Raw genomic sequence first — 14,939 nt, 5'->3', positions numbered from 1 at the left:
AAGTGGTGCCCTGTGTCCATTACTGATCCAGCCACGGGCCCATCCATTTGGTCCATCAAGAGTCACTTTCATTTCATCTGTCCATAAAACCTTTGAAAAATCTGTCTCAGGTATTTCTTTGCCCAATCTTGACGCTTCAACTTGTGAATCTTATTCAGTGGTGGTCTTGTTTCAGTCTTCTTGACCTCTGAGCACTTGACACCTTGTACTTCTGAACACTCCAGGTAGGTTGCAGTTCTGGAATACGGTGGCACTGGAGGATAATGGGTTCCTGATAGTTTGACGTTTAATTCTTCTCAAGTCTTTTGCGCCTTTTCTTCCCCATGCCTTTTTTTGCACCCCAGTTGACTATTCGCAACAAAACGTTTAAATGTCCGGTGGTCACACCTCAATAGTTTAGCTATTTAAAGAGTGTCGCATCCGTCTGAAAGGCATTTTACATTTTTGGCTTTTCAGTGTCAGTTAAATTTCTTTTTTGGCCCATTTTACCTGAGGTAATGAGGCTGCCTTATAATTATGCACACCTTGATATAAGGTGTTATTCACTTTCGCCACACCCTCCTTCATTACACAAATACATATCACTTGAAAATGATTAAATCCAATAACAATTCAAATTAATATGGTTTGGAGTCTGAAAATGTGAATAGAAACAATGACAAGATCAGAATACTCACGTGCCTAATAATTGTGCACGCAGTGTATTTTGTGAAGTGCACCAGTCCCTCCTGCAGCAAAGCACCCCCACAACATGATGCTGCCACCCCCGTGCTTCACAGTTGGGATGAAGTTCTTCGGCTTGCAAGGCTCCCCCTTTTTCCTCCACACATAACGAGGGTCATTATGGCCAAACAGTTCTATTTTTGTTTCATCAGAGCAGAGGACATTTCTCCAAAAAGTACGATCTTTGTCCCCATGTGCAGTTGCAAACTGCAGTCTGGCTTTTTTTATGGGCGGTTTTGGAGCAGTGGCTTCTTCCTTGCTGAGCCGCCTTTCAGGTTATGTCGATATAGGACTCGTTTTTACTGTGGATATAGAGCCTTTTGTACCTGTTTCCTCCAGCATCTTCACAAGGTCCCTTGCTGTTGTTCTGGGATTGATTTGCACTTTTCGCACCAAAGTGTGTTCATCTCTAGGAGACAGAATGCGTCTCCTTCCTGAGATGTATGATGGCTGCGTGGTCCCATGGTGTTTATACTTGCGTACTATTGTTTGTACAGATGAATGTGGTACCTTCAGGCATTTGGAAATTGTTCCCAAGGATGAACCAGACTTGTGGAGGTATACAATTTTTTTTCTGAGGTCTTGGCTGATTTCTTTTGATTTTCCCATGATGTCAAGTAAAGTTTTAAGGTAGGCCTTGAAATACATCCACAGGTACCCTTCCAATTGACTCAAATTATGTCAATTAGCCTATCAGAAGCTTCTAAGGCCATGACATCATTTTCTGGAATTTTACAACTGTTTAAAGGCACAGTCAACTTACTGCATGTAAACTTCTGACCCACTGGAATTGTGATACAGTGAATTATAAGTGAAATAATCTGTTTGTAAACAATTGTTGGAAAACTACTTTCGTCATGCACAAAGTAGAAGTCCTAACCGACTTGCTAAAACTATAGTTTGTAAACAAGAAATTTGTGGAGTGGTTGAAAAAACTAGTTTTAATGACTCCAACCTAAGTGTATATAAACTTCCGACTTCAACTGTAAGTCTTAACCCCCCTTAGTCAATACATGTTAGAAACACATCAAATCAAATCAAATGTTATTGGTCACATACATGGTTAGCAGATGTTATTGTGAGTTTAGCAAAAAGTTTGTGCTTCTAGTTCTGCAATATCTAACAAGTAATCTAACAATTCCACAACAACTACATAATACACACAAATCTAAGTAAAGGAATGGAATAAGAGAAAAAAATACATATAAATATATGGATGAGCAATGACAGAGCAGCATAGGCAAGATGCAATAGATGGTATAAAAAACAGTATATACATATGAAATGAGTATTGCAATATATGTAAACACTATTAAAGTGGCATTATTAAAGTGACTAGTGTTCCATTTATTAATGTGGCCAATGATTTCAAGTCTGTATGTAGGCAGCAGCCCCACTCTGTTAGTGATGGCTGTTTAACAGTCTGATGGCCTTGAGATATTAGCAATTTTTCTGTCTCTCGGTCCCAGCTTTGATGCACCTGTACTGACCTCGCCTTCTGGATGGTAGTGGGGTGAACAGGCAATGGCTCAGGTGGTTGTTGTCATCGGGTGCTGTAGGTGTCCAGGAGGGCAGGTAGTAACTTTCCACCTTCTCCACTTCTGTCCCGTCGATGTGGATGGGGGGTGCTCCTTCTGCTGTTTCCTGAAGTCCACGATCATCTCCTTTGTTTTGGTGATGTTGAGTGAGAGGTTGTTTTCCTGACACCACACTCTGAGTGCCCTCGCCTCCTCCCTATAGGCTGTCTCATCGTTGTTGGTAATCAAGCCTACCACTGTTGTGTCATCTGCAAACTTGATGATTGAGTTGGAGGCGTGCATGGCCACGCAGTCATGGGTGAACAGGGAGTAAAGAAGGGGGCTGAGCACACACCCTTGTGGAGCCCCAGTGTTGAGGATCAGCGAAGTGGAGATGTTGTTTCCTACCTTCACCACCTGCGGGGCGGCCCGTCAGGAAGTCCAGGACCCAATTGCACAGGGCGGGGTTGAGACCTTCGGCCTCAAACTTAATGATGAGCTTGGAGGGTACTATGGTGTAGAATGCTGAGATGTAGTCAATGAACAGGTATTCCTCTTGTCCAGGTGGGATAGGGCAGTGTGCAGTGTGATGGCGATTGCATCATCTGTGGACCCATTGGGGTGGTTTGCAAATTGAAGTGGGTCTAGGGTGACAGGTAAGGTGGAGGTGATAGTCTCTCAAAAGTCTTCATGATGACAGAAGTGAGTTCAACGGGGCGATAGTAATTTAGTTCAGTTATCTTTGCCTTCTTGGGTACTGGAACAATGGTGGCCATCTTGAAGCATGTGGGGACGTCAGACTGGGATAGACTGAAAAACTCCCCAGACTTTGCCGATGTCAAGCATTTTCACTAGTGACTATATTTCAGCAATGGCTCCCATTGTGTACGTTTTTATAGCAGTAATAACAGCAGTCATAAGATAAAACTTATCTAACAGCTGAAGGTCCAAAGTTCAGTATAACACAGTCTATTTGTTCAAGGGTTCCTACACATTGGTTGTATGACCTAATGGTTTTAGCTTTGAGACACAACGTGGAATTGAATCAAATGACCAGGGTTACGTTTAGCGATGTGCAACATACTGAAAATTGCACCCTGTGTTTAATGACGCAATAAATTAAACTTCTTCTCTTACCTGCAATTATGATGATATTGTCATCAGAGTGATGTTCTGATCTTTACGACAGGAGTGTGGCTGAGTTTGATGATACTGGCAGCTCTCAGTCCTCATGGCAGCTCAAAGTCCTGGTGAGCATATCAACTGTTTGCTAGTTTCAAAAGCTCCTATTTCTTCCATATACATATTGTTTAGTAACACTTATCCTCTTCATAATCCATAAGCATATGTATGTCTTATGAGCTATACATAATGAATTACAATGCACCACACAGGCAGTAATAACTGCTCATCAACATCTATAACCATAGTCATAGAGGATTCAGACCAGGGTTTATAAAGCCTTGTGAAGCAATGTGTTATAATGCCCTATTAAATTGATTTGCACTTCCTCTTACAAGCACTACATCTCCCTCCTACCCCAGCAGTCTTCACCTTGTTGTTCCCTCATGTTCCGGTCTTGACCCGGTGGAACTGCTCTATCTCTATCCTCTATTTAATGTGGAGAGATTGGAGGTGCACTGGTACTGGTCTGGTGACTTCAACTGACCTGCCCAGTTGTAAACGCAGCAAAAAAAGAAACGTCCTCTCACTGTCAACTGCGTTTATTTTCAGCAAACTTAACATGTGTAAATGTTTGTATGAACATAACAAGATTCAACAACTGAGACATGAACTGAACAAGTTCCACAGCCATGTGACAAACAGAAATTGAATAATGTGTCCCTGAACAAAGGGGGGGGGGAAATCACGCACAGAATGAGAAGTATGTCTGGTGGCATTGTCATGCTGGAGGGTCATGTCAGGATGAGCCTGCAGGAAGGGTACCACATGAGGGAGGAGGAAGCCTACCCTGTAACGCACAGTTTTGAGATTGCCTGCAATAACAACAAGCTCAGTCCGATGATGCTGTGACACACCGCCCCAGACCATGACAGACCCTCCAAATTGATATCGCTCCAGAGTACAGGCCTCGGTGTAACGCTCATTCCTTCGACAATAAACGCGAATCCGACAATCACCCCTGGTGAGACAAAACCGCGACTCATTAGTGAAGAGCACTTTTTGCCAGTCCTGTCTGGTAAAGCGACAGTGGGTTTGTGCCCATAGGTGACATTGTTGCTAGTGATGTCTGGTGAGAGTCTGCCACTATGAGGACGATCAGCTGTCCGTCCTGTCTCCCTGTAGTGCTGTCTTAGGCGTCTCACAGTACGGACATTGCAATTTATTTCCCTGGCCACATCTGCAGTCCTCATGCCTCCTTGTAGCATGCCTGGCAAGTTCACGCAGATGAGCAGGGACCCTGGGCATCTTTATTTGGGTGTTTTTCAGAGTCAATAGAAAGGCCTCTTTAGTGTCCTAAGTAATCATGACTGTGACCTTAAGTGACCTTCTGTAAGCTGTTGGTGTCTTAACGACCATTCCACAGGTGCATGTTCATTAATTGTTTATGGTTCATTGAACAAGCACGGGAAACAGTGTTTAAACCCTTTACAATGAAGATCTGTGAAGTTATTTACATTTTTATGAATTATCTTTGAAAGACAGGGTCCTGAAAAAGGGATGTTTCTTTTTTTGCTGAGTTTATAAAGATCACACAATCCTGGAGGGCCAGTGTCTTCCTCACAGTAAAGGTTAAGGGACTGAAGACTGCACTATGCTTATGTAGACAATGTGGAATGGGCAGCTACAGTGCCTTCCGAAAGTATTCACACCCCTTGACTTTTCACACATTTTGTTGTATTATAGCATGAATTTTAATGGATTAAATGTAGATGTTGTGTCACTGATATATACACAATAACCCATAATGTCAAAGTGGAATTACGTTTTTAGAAATGTTTACAATTTAAGAAAAAATTAAAAACAATGTCTTGAGTCATTAAGTATTCAAACCTTTTTTTATGGCAAGCCTAAAAAAGTTCAGGAGTAAAATTGTGCTTAATAGGTCACATAATAAGTTGCACGGACTAACTCTGTGTGCCATAATAGTGTTTAAATTGATTTCTAAATAATACACCATCTCTGTACCCCACACATATATGTATGGCGCCTTAGTCGAGCAGTGAATTTCAAGCACAGATTAGAGCACAAAGAACAGGGAGGTTTTCTAATGGTTCGCAAAGAAGGGCACCTATTGGCAGACATTGAATATCCCTGTGAGCATTGTGCAATTATTAATTACACTTTGGATGGTGTATCAATACACCCAGTCACTACAAAGATACAGGCGCCCTTCCTAACTTAGTTTCTGGAGTGGAAGGAAACCGCTCAGGGATTTCACCATGAGGCCAATGGTGATTACATTTTTTTCACAGGTTTAATGCCTGTGATAGTAGATAACTGAGGATTGATCAACAACATTGTAGATGATCCACAATAATAACAAATGACAGGGTGAAAAGGAAGCCTGTACATAATACACATATTTAAAAACATGCATCTTGTTTGCAATAAGGCACTAAAGTAATTCTTCAAAAAATGTGGTTAAGAAATGAAACCTTTCTCCTGAATACAAAGAGTTTTGGGCAAATCCAACACAACACTGAGTACCACTTGTAACGCCCTGGTGTCACGAACCTCGTCTTCTGACGATATGTTGAAGTCACTGTCAGAGAAAGTGGACCAATACGCAGCGGGTTGCGTGCTCATCATCTTCATTTATTAAATAAAGGTGAACACGTGAAAACAAGAACACTACGAACGACTAGTGACAGTTTCACAGGCTATACATTCACTCGCAGTGCGAAATACAACTACCCACGAAACACAAAGACAAACACACCCTACTATATAGGACTCCCAATCAAAGGCAACTCAACACACCTGCCTTCAATTGAGAGTCCAACCCCAATCAACTAGACATAGAAACACAGACATAGACCAGTGACAAACCCCATAAACATACATCAACAACCCTCTGCCACGTCCTGACCAAACTACAATAACCAAATATACTCTATACTGGTCAGGACGTGACACCTGGCCATAGAGAGGGATTTTTGTTCTTTATTTTGGTTAGGCCAGGGTGTTACATTGGGTGGGTGTTCTATGTTCATTTTTCAATGTTTTTGTATTTCTTTGTTTTGGGCCGTGTGTGTGTGTTGGCTCCCAATCAGGCACAGCTGAAGTTTGTTGTTGCTGATTGGGAGTCACACATAAGTAGCATGTTTTTCCTTTGGGTTTTGTGGGTAATTGTTTCTGTTCAGTGTGTTTCCTGTCAGTACTGTTTGGCTGTCGGTTTTCCTGTTTCTTTGTATAGTGTTCACTTTGTTTGAATTAAATGTCAAGATGAACACTAACTCCGCTGCACCTTGGTCTTCTTCCGACGACAGCCCTTACAACCTGAGACCCACATATATCACATAAAATGTATAGGCCATGTCTCACAACTGATTTGACTTCCCGAATATAGTATTTTCACTGTGACAGAATGTTTATTTTAGTCGTTTTTTAGTCGTTTTTTTCCATAAAGTTCTGTCTAGCACTGCAGTGAGTGGGGGGCTGCATAACCCTGTGACATAACATTCGCTCTAGCTCTACCTTGCTCTCCCTGAGTGAGAGAGGTCCTCACTTTGACAGACAGTCCAACAACAAGTTAGAGCGGTTTACGAACTTAGACACATTTTTGGAATTTGCCGTTGTTCCCATTAAGACACTTTATGTCGGTGTTTCCTTTGTTTTGGCAATTACCTGTATCTCTTAACTTGCTTGCCACACAGGGAGGCTCTTTTACTATAGTGATGCTTTGATGACTTGTGATTGGCGGCAACAACAGCAAGCTTCACACACCACTTTCGTGAAAAGCAAGAGCAGCAGCAAAAATGTTACAATTTTCACTCTCTCTCTACAGCACCAGTCGCGTTCGGGTCAGTACAGGTCCTTACGGGCAAATCAGTTATAATTACAAATACCCGAGTCCCATGACAATTAGGTCCAACCCGGCTTTTCGGGTACAGGTGGACCGGTGAAGTCCTCAAATATGTTGTCTTGAGTTACTGTATCTACCAAAAGACAACATCATAAACGTAAGAAATAAGACTCACTTCGGATTTTCAATACAGATTTTGAAAATGTTTAAGTGGTTTGATAAATCCTTTGTACAGGACATTGGAGTCTTGGAGCCTTCATCACGACTCTGGTTATTTTACTGCTAGTCATCTTTACTGTCATTGGACTCTTCATCTGGAACAAAAAAACTGGTATGTCAACAAGATAACACGTAAATGGAAATATAAACAGTCTATTGATGGTCTATTAATAGTACTAATATACTGATAAAATAGGCTGAGCTACATTATTCTTCTCCACAAACATACATATTTACGTTGTGTTTATAGGGATTTTTGTCAGTGCTTAAAGTGTATGCCTATCATTCACCAAATTGTTGCTTTAAAATGTTTCATGTACTACTGCATTGATTGAGCACTCCATATCATTTACAATGTGTTATTTAGATATACATTGACTGTGTACTTTTCTTCCTCCTGCAGGGTTTATCAGATTCTCAACATCAAAGAAAGATGCAAATGCAGATGTTATTAAGCGTTGTCTAATCATTTAGGGACAAATCTTAACATTTACATTACATTTAAGTCATTTAGCAGACGCTCTTATCCAGAGCGACTTACAAATTGGTGCATTCACCTTATGATATCCAGTGGAACAACCACTTTACAATAGTGCATCTAAATCTTTTAAGGGGGGGGGGGGGGGTTAGAAGGATTACTTTATCCTATCCTAGGTATTCCTTAAAGAGGTGGGGTTTCAGGTGTCTCCGGAAGGTGGTGATTGACTCCGCTTGTCCTGGCGTCGTGAGGGAGCTTGTTCCACCATTGGGGTGCCAGAGCAGCGAACAGTTTTGACTGGGCTGAGCGGGAACTGTGCTTCCTCAGAGGTAGGGGGGCCAGCAGGCCAGAGGTGGATGAACGCAGTGCCCTTGTTTGGGTGTAGGGCCTGATCAGAGCCTGAAGGTATGGAGGTGCCGTTCCCTTCACAGCTCCGTAGGCAATCACCATGGTCTTGTAGCGGATGCGAGCTTCAACTGGAAGCCAGTGGAGAGAGCGGCGGAGCGGGGTGACGTGAGAGAACTTGGGAAGGTTGAACACCAGACGGGCTGCGGCGTTCTGGATGAGTTGTAGGGGTTTAATGGCACAGGCAGGGAGCCCAGCCAACAGCGAGTTGCAGTAATCCAGACGGGAGATGACAAGTGCCTGGATTAGGACCTGCGCCGCTTCCTGTGTGAGGCAGGGTCGTACTCTGCGAATGTTGTAGAGCATGAACCTACAGGATCGGGTCACCGCCTTGATGTTAGTGGAGAACGACAGGGTGTTGTCCAGGATCACGCCAAGGTTCTTAGCACTCTGGGAGGAGGACACAAGGGAGTTGTCAACCGTGATGGCGAGATCATGGAACGGGCAGTCCTTCCCCGGGAGGAAGAGCAGCTCCGTCTTGCCGAGGTTCAGCTTGAGCTGGTGATCCGTCATCCACACTGATATGTCTGACAGACATGCAGAGATGCGATTCGCCGCCTGGTTTACTTCCACTTAAGTCAACATTTCACCAGGTCATGCATAGATGTCAATTTAAGAATGAAAATTCAACTTAAGTGAACGTTAAGATTCTTATTATGTTTGATGAGGACATTGAAAACATCTCTGATATAATGCAATACATTTTAACAAAGTAATATTCCATAACCGACCTAAATTAAAATGAGTGTCATTGCATTTCCGATAAAACAGTGTCTACTGAGAGGCCAGGTATTACTTCTATATAGTTAACTATTGTGTGTATTTCTACACAAACAGTACCAGTCAAAAGTTTGGACACACCTACTAATTCCATTTATTTATTTTTTTACTATTTTCTACATTGTAGGAAAGTAATGAAGACATCAAAACGATGAAATAACACACATGGAATCATGTAGTAACCAAAAAGGTGTACAGCGTTGTACGAGATCTTCAGTTTCTTGGCAATTTCTCGCATGGAATAGCCTTCATTTCTCAGAACAATAATAGACTGACGAGTTTCAGAAGAAAGTCCTTTGTTCCTGGCCATTTTGAGCCTGTAATCAAACCCACAAATGCTGATGCTCCAGATACTCAACAAGCCTAAAAAAGGCCAGTCTTATTGCTTCTTTAATCAGAACAACAGTTTTCAGATGTGCTAACATAATTTCAAAAGGGTTTTGTAATGATCAATTAGCCTTTTAAAATGATAAACTTGGATTAGCTAACAGAATGTGCAATTGGAACACAGGAGTGATGGTTGCTGATAATGGGCCTCTGTACGCCTATGTAGATATTCCATAAAGATTCTTCTGTTTCCAGCTACAATAGTCATTTACAACATTAACAATGTCTACAATGTAATATTTTTTGCTTTTCTTTCAAAAACAAGGACATTTCTAAGTGAGCCCAAACTTTGAATGGTAGTGTATATTTTTTAATTGAACCTTTATTTAACTAGGCAAGTCAATTAAGAACATATTCTTTTTTACAATGACGGCCTACACCGGCCAAACCCAGATGACACTGGGCCAATTGTGCGCCGCCCTATGGGACTCCGAATCATGGCCGGTTGTGATACAGCCTGGATTCAAACCAGGGTGTCTGTAGTAATGCCTCAAGCACTGAGATGCAATTGACAAAAATACGTTTAGAATGAAATTCAGGAAGGTGGTGTACAAATTTAAAATAGATTTTCTATTTTGTATATGGGAGATACTGTTCTATTAAAGAGTCCTTAATTGAAACAAGAACAAAGCGTTCACCCCACCTCTGTTTTTGTAAACAACTGAGGGGTGGGCCTGGAGAAATAATATGTCAATAATCACGTTTTACTCATGCAGAATGTGGTATGCAAACTGCCAAGGAAACAACTACACAGAAGAAATGTGTTCTGAAAGGTACATTTCTATTGACATACCTTTTCATTATTTTATTATTTTATCTAGGTTTTTAGAACTTATTCGCCCCACAAGCACAGTGTGGTGGTTAATTTCTTTACTATCAAATGAGGAGAGACAAACTTATCACACAAGTTAGAGTTATACATAAACTAAATCTTTAATCACTTATTAATAAGGGAGCAGGTCAATACAACGCACACATATAAAGTGTATCGATTGAGTGCTCTATGATAATGATGGCTGGTCATGGCTGGTCGACGATTCACGCTTAGATGATTCGTTCAAAGCCCCGAGACAAAAGTACAAAGGTCTTTATTAGCCAAGATACACCCCTTTCAACCTACATTATTTTCAACAGATATATAGAATGGGTCACAAGGTTAAGATCTGTATGAAAGATACCTATAATACATAGCAGACAGTATCTGCTGTGTCAACAGTTTTCATTGTATAGAGACCAGGGTCTGGCCCTCCGACTCCAAACTGGAACAATCTCTCCCTGGTTCGGTATAGAACAGAATCATTAACTCATGCTCTGGAATGCTCTTTAGGTTTTATTACCCAAAAGACATCATAAATCTCCTCTGTCAGTGTTATCTCCCAGAGGCCCATCCTCAGTAGAACACACACAAAATAGTTAACAGAATACTCTTTGTTCATTTGCAGAATGGGGCGAAGTGAAGAGATTCAAAGGTAGGACACATGAACAAAGAACTAACATAGTATCATTACATGGTAATACCTTCAAGTAATATCCATATCAGCAAACCATGTGAGTGAATGAATTCACCAAATCTTGTTCTCTTTTTTTAGTGGACATCCCTCTGGACCCAACGTCTGCTCACCCTAACCTAGACATGCATGCAGGTAGAAAGTTTTTTTTGTAGGGACTCAAAAGTAGCGGATGTTCCCATAGCTCTTCATGTCTTTATTGAGGACAGATTCAGCTCTGGACAGTTATACTGGGAAGTGAAGGTGAGGGAAGATTCCATTTTTAGCAAAGAGAAACAGTCATGGTATGTTGGTGTAGCCACAGACATAGCCACTCTGACAAGGACTGTTGTCCCCTTAACCCTGAGAATGGTTTCTGGATTTTTACATATGAAAAATAAAAAAGGTAATTATGTACCTGCTGAACCTCAAATACCAGAATTTGGAAATGAAAGCCCTTTAATATTTCTAAATCTACCAGGATCTGGAAAAACAATTCTTACAACACTGGGAGTGTTCTTAGATTGTGCCAGACAGATGCTTTCCTTTTATGATGCTGAATCAAAGGTACAGTTGAAGTCGGAAGTTTACATACACCTTAGGCAAATACATTTACACTCAGTTTTTCAAAATTCCTGACATTTAATCAGAGTAAAAATTCCCTTTCTTAGGTCAATTAGGATCACCCCTTTATTTTAAGAATGTGAAATGTTAGAATAATAGTAGAGAGAATGATTTATTTCAGCTTTAATTTCTTTCATCACATTCCCAGTGGGTCAGAAGTTTACATAAATTCAATTAGTATTTGGAAGCATTGCCTTTAAATTGTTTAACTTGGGTCATTCTAGGCCTCCTTGCTCGCACACGCTTTTACAGTTCTGCCCACAAATGTTGTATAAGATTGAGGTCAGGGCTTTGTGATGACCACTCCAATACCTTGACTTTGTTGTCATTAAGCCATTTTGCCACAACTTTGGAATTATGCTTGGGGTCATTGTCCATTTGGAAGACCCATTTGCGACCAAGCTTTAACTTCCTGACTGATGTCTTGAGATGTTGCTTCAATATATCCACATAATTTCCAACCTCATGATGCCATCTACTTTGTGAAGTGCACCAGTCCCTCCTGCAGCATTGCACCCCCACAACATGATGCTACCACCCCCGTGCTTCATGGTTGGGATGGTGTTCTTCGCCTTGCAAGCCTCCCCCTTTTTCCTCCATAAATAACGATGGTCATTATGACCAAACAGTTCTATTTTTGTTTCATCAGACCAGAGGACATTCCTCCAAAAAGTGCAATCTTTGTACCCATGTGCAGTTGCAAACCGCAGTCTGGCTTTTTTATGGCAGTTTTGGAGCAGTGGCTTCTTCCTTGCTGAGCAGCCTTTCAAGTAATGTCAATATAGGACTCGTTTTACTGGAGATGTAAATACTTTTGTACCTGTTTCCTCCAGCATCTTCACAATGTCCTTTGCTGTTGTTCTGGGATTGATTTGCACTTTTCGCACCAAAGAATGTTCATCTCTAGGAGACAGAACGTGTCTCCTTCCTGAGCGGTATGACGGCTGCATGGTCCCATGGTGTTTATACTTGCGTACTATTGTTTGTACAGATGAACGTGGTACCTTCAGGCATTTGGAAATTGCTCCCAAGGATGAACCAGACTTGTGGACATCTACAATTCTTTTTCTGAGGTCTTGGCTGATTTCTTTTGATTTTCCCATGATGTCAAGCAAAGAGGCACTGAGTTTGAAGGTAGGCCTTGAAATACATCCACGGGTACACCTGCAAATAACTCAAATGATGTCAATTAGCTTATCAGAAGCTGCTAAAGCCATGACATAATTTTCTGGAATTTTCCAAGCTGTTTAAAGGCACAGCCAACTTAATGTATGTAAACTTCTGACCCACTGAAATTGTGATACAGTGAATTATACGTGAAATAATCTGTAAACAATTGTTGGACTACTTGTGTCATGCACAAAGTAGATGTCCTAACCGACTTGCCAAAACTATAGTTTGTTAACAAGAAATTTGTGCAGTGGTTGAAAAACTAGTTTCAATGACTTCAACCTAAGTGTATGTAAACTTCCGACTACAACTGTACATCTTTACAGTTTGTTTAACGTTGTGTCATCTAACACATACTTCACTGTTTTCATCCCTGGGTTACGTGACAAATGTTCCTTAACAGTTAAATGACTCTGGATGATAAAGGAGGAAATACATATAAAATAAAATACCATTGTAACACCCTGAGACACTAACAGGGAATTCAACTGCGTAGACACATTATACTTTAAATGTATATTTGCTACCTTTAGCAAGATCATTGATGTAAATCTGAAATAAAAGTTTTGAATATAAACAACACTGTTGATTTCTGTATTGAGTATTGACATAAACTAACCGAATATTGAATTAATGTCATTTGAAAAACTCCTGTGCAACACCTCTACTCAGTGGTCTATTCAGTGCTTTGAACAGACTGACATAGGAGACTGAAGTCTGCTTTCATCAACATTTAGTAAATGAGTAAGCCTTGGTGTGTGGTTCGATGGAGAGGAGATAGTGAAAGTCCAGACAGTCAGACAAAGAGAGGGAGTTTACGGGAGAGGGAGACAGCAGGGGTTCAAGCTGTAGAACCCAGTTCCTACAATAGAATATAACCATTTATTTTATCAAACAAATCTATGCTACATATTATCTCTGGGACCCTCAGGATGACAAATCAGAGCAAGATTACTGAATTTAAGTACGTTATTTACCTTCAGAGGTGAATGTATCAAACCAGTTGCCGGGAAAAGTGTTTTGTTGTTGTGCACTCTCTTCAAACAATAGCATGGTATTTTGTTTCACTGTAATAGCTACTGTAAATTGGACACAAGTTAGATTAACAAAAATGTAAGCTTTGTGCCCATATAAGACATGTCTATGTCCTGGAAAGTTGGCTGTTACTTACATCATTCTAATCACATTAGTGCACGTTAGCAACAACCATCCCGGTTTAGGGACACCAATCCCGTAGAGGTTAATAGAAAATGACTCAAGTAAAAGTGAAACTCACAAAGTAAAATACTACTTGAATAAAAGTGAAAGTATTTGTTTTTATTAAAATGTTTTAATGGAATTGCTCAAATATATTTAAAGTAAAAGTCGAGATAATAAAAAATTCCTTATTATGCAAACTAGACGGCACAATTTTCTTGTTTTATTTTAACTTACGGACAGCCAGGGGCACACTCAAACACTCAGACATTAATTTAAAAACGAAGCATTTGTGTTTAGTGAGTCCGTCAGATCAGAGGCAGTAGGGATGACCAGGGATGTTCTCTTGATAAGTGCGTGAATTGGAGCATTTTCCTGTCAAAATGTAACGAGTACTTTTGGGTGTCAGGGAAAATGTATGGAGTTAAAAGGATATTATTTTATTTTGGAATGTAGTGAAGTAAAAGTAAAAGTAGTCAAAAATATAAATAGTAAAGTAAAGTACAGATACACAAAAAAATGACTTAAGTAGTCATTTAAATATTTGTTTCACTTAAGTACTTTATGCCACTGTTTAATGACTGTGAGAGAAGATAACAGGATGGATCAACAACATTGTAGTTACTCCACAATACTAACCTAAATGACAGAGTGAAAAGAAGGAAGCCTGCACAAAATAAAAAATATTACAAAATATGCATCCTGTTTGCAATAAGGCACTAAAGTAGAACTGCAAGAAATGTGGCAAAGAAATTAACTTTATGTCTTGAATACAAAGAGTTATGTTTGGGGCAAATCCAACGCAATGCATCACTAAGTACCACTCTTCATATTTGCAATCATGGTTGTGGCTGCAACATGTTATTGATATGCTAGTCATCAGCAAGAACTAGGGAGTTTTCTTGGATTAAAATAAAAGGAATAGAGCTAAACACAGACTAGAGGAAAACCTGGTTCAGACT

The 14,939-nt window shown here is 40.5% G+C and overlaps 1 protein-coding gene across 1 annotated transcript in view; it reads right to left on the bottom strand.

Annotated features, from left to right (window-relative positions):
* LOC106602686 (cyclin-dependent kinase 2-associated protein 2) overlaps window positions 1–14,939 on the bottom strand; it is a 299,328-nt gene that overhangs the window by 75,842 nt on the left and 208,547 nt on the right. The window lies entirely within an intron of this gene.

The sequence above is a fragment of the Salmo salar genome, chromosome 04 (assembly GCF_965601325.2).
Source record: "Salmo salar chromosome 04, fSalSal1, whole genome shotgun sequence".
In the NCBI taxonomy this organism is placed as follows: Eukaryota; Metazoa; Chordata; class Actinopteri; order Salmoniformes; family Salmonidae; genus Salmo; species Salmo salar.
Note: the sequence above shows the minus strand (reverse complement) of the source record. Positions and strands in the feature narration are given on the sequence as shown.